Here is a 5,985-nt window from a genome sequence, read left to right as displayed (position 1 = left end):
CCTTGGAAAGCTTTGAGGAACTCAAACACAGAAACATGTAACAGAAAGAGTTGAAGATAACTATGGTAGACATGAAAAAATATTGTTCATTCACACACACACACACACACACACACACACACACACACACACACACAGCCAAATGGTTCTGGCTCTCACTACATCAGCAAACCCCTTTACCAGATACATAACATAATCGCAGGAGTGCACTGCCATCGTGTTCAGGAGTCTCCGCACACTCAGGAGGAGGAGACTGTGGAGAATGTGCACAGAAGGGGGCGGGGACCTTGGGAGCCACCTAGAAGTCTGTCTACCACGAATCCCCATCAAAGGAACCTCTAAAGCATATACTTCAAGATGGAAGGAAAATAATCCCAGACAGAAGATCTGAGACATAAAAAAGAAGAGCGAGCAGAGGAAATATGAAACACATGGGTAAGTCGACGCAAATATCAGCTATTGAGAATAACAAAATACCTGATTTGTGAAATTAATGAAATAATATAATTAAATTATCGGGTTACAAAAGTATACAGCTTCAAAGGGAATGATTAATGTTGAAGAATTCTAAGATCTATGTATTGTTTAAAAGAAAAATAAAGATATTGATTAAAGACACTGTTAAACTAAACATGCAGGTTAAAATTTTTAGACTAACCAATAAAGAGCAGAAATAGATGGTTTACTTTCAAAACAAGAGAGGGAGGTTTAAAATGGAAAAATTACCACACCACACCCTAAGAAGCTCCTTCCCAGCCTCCTCTCCTTCACTCAGGGTCAGACTTGTCTCACAGTCTGCTGGGTCTCCCAGCTTCTCCCAGCTTTTCCCAGCTTCTCCCAGCTTCTTCCCCATTTTCCCTCATAGCTATGTCCCTTATCAATTTATTGACATTTGCTTCTCATATGATGTCCCTGGATGAACACAAATCCCAAATTCATTTTATAAAATGAACATATCCATGACAGCAAAACCAGACAATGGCAATACAAGTAAGGGAAAGGGCAGTATAGGCCAGTCTCATTTATGAACACAGTAAAAAGTTCCAAACCAAAACACGAGCATACTAAATTTAGCAATGTATATGAAAGTAATACTCTGACCAAGTTGGTTTAAAAGCAAGTTTGGTTTAATACTAGAAAATCAATTAAGGTCTGGGAAAAGAAACAAGATTTATAATAGTTGAAAGGGAAGAAAGAAATCTGTTATTATCCCTAGATGGTGTGATGTTCTATGTGGAAAAACCAAAAGAATCTACAGATAACTTATTAGAATTAGAAACCTTAATAAAGTTGTTTGATATATGATTAATATATGAATTTTAAAATACCATGTGCAGTAGCATAAAAAGCAAGGAATTATAGTAAGACGTATGCACGATCTTTATGGGTAAAATTATTTGAAATTTTATGAAGGTATTAATAAGATTTCAATAGATATAAGTACACCTTGTTCATTTTTAGGACAACACATTATCATAAAAACGTCAATCCTGCCAAGTAGATGTACCAAAATCCCTAAAGGATTTGTTTCTGTGAAATTTGAAAAACTGATTCCAAAATTTATGTTGATGAGGGGGAGGGTACAGCTCAGTGGCAGAGAGCATGCTTAGCATGCACGAGGTCCTAGGTTCAATCCCCAGCACCACCATAAAAAACAAAACAAAACAAAACGAAAACCTGTTGATGAACAAAGACCCCAGAAAAGAAGCAGTGGGCTCTCACTCTGAGAATTCACCTGCCTTATCACATGACTCAGCATCCAGGAGCAGCTGGTCTGATACATGACCTGGGCAGTTACTGTACCAGCTGGGAGACAACACCCTGTGCAGCTGGGGTGCTGTCCTGCAGCCGTGTGGTATATGCCTTGGGCCAGAGGACACTATGTGGTGCTGCCTCCCCCAAAGCCAGGAACCCTAATAGACCACCGGAAGGACCTTTACTCCCCCGTCACCACAACACAGGGCTCGGTAGGTTTGGAGATCCTAGTGCCCAAGAGATGAACACTTCCATCTGAGAAATGGCTATAAAGTAGAAGCTGGAGCTGTCCCCAGGCTAAGCTGAGCTCTCATGCGTGGAGCCAACAGGAAGAGGAAGTGGTCATTACACCAAACAAGGTGACTGATTGTTCCTTGGAACTGACAAGCAGAACGCAAAATCCGAGTGAGGGCTGGGAGTCAGGGGGAAGGCGGCGAGTCAGGGCAGGGGTCACAGAGGTCAGTCCATCTTGTCTAGATTTGTTAGTCGGGCTGAAGTATCCCAGAGGCTTTGGGCCACGTGAGGATCTCGGGCAGCTTTAGGGGCAAGAGTTATCACACCGGAACTGCTAAAATGTTTTCCAGAAATGCCATCTAGCTCCTTTGCCAAGCTCAGGTAGAGCACTGGGACTGCACCCTGTTTGCTGTTCTGTGGAGACACGGGGGTGGGGGAGGAGGAGGAGGAATAAAAGCCAGGCAGGTTGTTGCCTGAAGGAACACACTGAGCAGCAGACCCCCTGCCCCAACCCCTTCAGGCAGAGCCAGCTCCTCCCCACCCACCTTAAAGAAGAAGCTGAGGAGCCAGAAGATGAAACGATATAACCAAGAGAATCTTCATGATCTCCGTGTACACAACGCCAGGGTCCCCAGAGTTCACAGTCACACCTGTGAGAGGGAGAGACAACCGTAGTGGAAAGCACAGTGAGAGGAGGAAAGGGTTAAACATGGCTCTAGGATGTGCAAAGAGGGGAGGGCCCTACCAGCCCTGCCCGGTGGAGGTGACCAGACACTCGAGGTGGTGCCGGAAGTCAGGGATCTGTAACTCACATGAATGGCGATATCCAAGCCAGGAAGCGGACTTAAGTATTTGAAAGTGCGGGGTGAACTTTAGGGGGAACACGATGGATGGTGTTGGTACTGGAAAATACTGGGAGAGAGGGAGTCGTGGGTGATGAGCGTCGGAAAAAGGGTTGAAGGGGAGACGTGAAGATGGGGTTGAGAGAAATAGAGGGCGCACAGATGACAAAGGGTGGAGGTTAACAGCTGGCTCGGGGGACACTGGGAATATTTCATGATCAAAACATACTGGGATGAGATGTGGACTGAGGAAGCCCTGGGAGTGGAGGAGCAGGGGCTGCCAGAGGCAATTACCTGTCCCTTGAAGTCTCTGGGCAAGCTCCCCAGTGAATGAGGCCAAAAGCAGTTTGCTGCAGTCATAGTTCTGGTTGAAGGTCAAAGGTCTACCAGCCCCTGTCAGGTGCTCCTCGTCAATGTACCCTTTCTCTTGCCTGAAGGAAGACACGTTGACCACTCGGGCTGCCCCCGCCCGTTGTAGGGCCCCTGGGAGGAGAGAGGGCCACACACTCTCAGGGCAAGGCCGGGAGTTCGCGCCCACGCCCGCCCCCCCCCCCCCCCCGGCCTGCTTCTCCATTAACCCCCCGGGGGAGCGCGGCCCCCCGCGCAGACGCCCAGGTGAGGCGCGGGGGAGCTGGGTGTGACCGAGGCTGCGTTTCCGTTCCAGCTGCTTTCCTCACGCTTTTCCTCTTGTTGTAGTTCAGTGTGTCTTTTGCTTTGTTTGGGGGTTTTGTTTTTTGGTCTTTGTGGGAGTTTTTTGGTTTCTTTGCCTAAAATAAAAGTGGGGTTTTGCCTTGCTCTTCTTCCACCTGCCAGCTGGAGGTAATTGATCCTGGTTCATATTTTTATCTCACTGAGGGCTAAGTGGGGGAAGGAGAGACTGGAAACGCTGTGAAAGCTGTCTTTCACACATTGATACATTCAGTCACTTACTTACTCATCACACAACTATCCATTAGGCCCCTGGACTATGGCAGACACAAACTCCGTGCTAAGGACATATGGGTGCTAAGTTTAGGGGACAAGAAACGTATGCAGAGATACTTGGGAAAGTGGGGCTTTTAAAAAAATTTTTAATCTACCTTTAAAAACAAGGAAAGTATAATTACTCTCAAGAGAACAAGTGAAATCTTAAAAAAAGAAAAAAAAGGAGTATCTAACGCTAATCAAAAAAGAAGTCTGGATTATATAAAGTATGAAAAATACTAGCTGTCACATATGAGTTTGCCTGTTGTTTCAAAATGCTAAAACTGTCTTGAGCCTACATTTAAAGGAAGAATCACAAATGAAGAGTTGAGCGGAGGTATCTAGCCAAAACTTGTTTTAAAGCTAAGTTGATATTTCTTGGCTCTTCAAATATCAGTCCTTACCTACCAAACCTATCACTCTTTATTGCTGCCATACCAAATAATTTACATTTGCCTGAGCATGTCTTGCCTTTCTTCCTGCCACACATTTTTTCTAAGCCATTACCTCTGACTGGGATCTTCTTTTATTCCTCATGCACCAGGCAAAACCTGCTCACCCTATAAGCTCAATTCCAATGTCTCTCCCACTAGAAAGTCTTTTCCATTTTGGAAGTAAAGCTAAGGTCTTTCCAACCATGCTTTCACAGTTCTTTGTATATCCTTCCTTGAACATATCACATGGCTCTGTTTTTTTAAAAAAACCATGACTGTTTACTTGCAAGGCAGGGATGGATGTACGTGCATAGATATAGATATGCATGTTTATATGGGTGTGTTTGTGCTTGATGCATAGGAATCATTTAATTCATGTTAGTGAAGCTAAAATAGAAGGGCGAGGGAAGGTGGAAAGTAGTAAGTTTTATAGTCAGATATTTTTAATGCTACTGAAACATAGAAAAGGGAAAAAACATTACTATATTTGGTCTAGAAAGGATGGGGAACAGAAAGATTCGCTAAGTAAATAGCATTTGCTTTCTCTGTAATGAACAAACAATTTCTTTTTTTGGTATCTACAAAGATGTAAAAGCATAAATACTCTGTTGAATCTCTTTGTTCATATTTCACTCTCATTTTTTTTCTCTTTTTCCAAGTAACTTCTGCTCTAAAAGAGATGGAATTTCTTTACACTTAAAACACAAACTTAATGTGTCTCTTCCTCAGGGAAGGAGTGAAGGAAGTTCTCATTAACCTTCTGATTGGTGTCACCCAGAGTGTCACACTCTCCACTTCTAGAAAGTGCCAAAGAGAGTTGGTCAGATGTCACAATGTTAAAAGAGATGATTTTTGAGATCCTCCTCAGTCATGTCTCCACATATTTCCCATAAATTTTGGAATAGTTTATGTCCATCATCAAACTAAAGAAACAAAACATGCTTGAAGCCAAATATAAATGTAAATTCAAACGATCATTGCTAAAGGACTCATATCTTTGTTTTATCGATGGTATTAAAAGACAATCTTTTTACTTATTGTTTTGAAATAAAATGTACTCTTTGTAGAAAAGGAACTTGGCAGAGTAATTAGATGAAGGAATATAAAGGTTTACCTCTCAATGTGGAAATACATATTTTAAATACCCCAACATATAATTATATATAATACCCCAATATATAATATATTTGCCATTCTAGTGAATGGTAGCCTTTGATGGTAAACTCAAGGTTCTTGCCATTTCTAAAGGTTTTTTTTTTTTTTAATTTTTCTTCAACATATTACTTTTTAAAGCCAAGATTAGTACTTATTTTCAAGAAAATCATTTCTGCTACTAATTAATTAGCTGCTATAGAAGAAAAAGTGTTTTATTGAGTATTGATGCAGGAAAATTAGGCTTTTGGGGGCTGGAGTTTCTGATTAGGCTGCTCTACTTCAGTGTATTTAATGCAGATACCCACCAATTGCTCAGCAACCTTTCCATGGTCAACATCATAAGAGTCTTTCCTGCAGTAGGTCAGTCCTTTCTTACCTGCCCACCACTCCCTTACACCCACCTGGTAATAATGAGCCCAGTTCTTCCAAGTCATATATAATAATCACATGGGATCAGATGTCAATTTATGATAAATGCCTCAAGAAGGAGCAATCAATGATTTTACCACAAGCTTCCCACTCCTCCCCAAAATACACATTTCTCAAACTGCTCCTATTATTTCTTTTGAGGAGAAGAAAACTTTACAATTAACTAATTCAAA

General features: G+C 42.2%; 1 long non-coding RNA gene across 1 annotated transcript; it reads right to left on the bottom strand.

Annotated features, from left to right (window-relative positions):
- Positions 1 to 1,109: 1,109 nt before the first annotated feature.
- LOC141573415 (uncharacterized) lies at positions 1,110 to 3,395 on the bottom strand. Its single transcript, XR_012499106.1, has 3 exons — positions 3,126 to 3,395; positions 2,535 to 2,639; positions 1,110 to 2,403 (listed from the first exon to the last, which is right to left on the bottom strand). It is a non-coding gene; the product is annotated as an uncharacterized LOC141573415 (long non-coding RNA).
- Between the last annotated feature and the right edge of the window lie 2,590 nt (positions 3,396 to 5,985).

This window comes from Camelus bactrianus, chromosome 15 (assembly GCF_048773025.1).
Source record: "Camelus bactrianus isolate YW-2024 breed Bactrian camel chromosome 15, ASM4877302v1, whole genome shotgun sequence".
NCBI lineage: Eukaryota > Metazoa > Chordata > Mammalia > Artiodactyla > Camelidae > Camelus > Camelus bactrianus.
The sequence above is the reverse complement of the archived record's forward strand: the minus strand, read 5'-3'. Positions and strand labels throughout refer to the sequence as shown.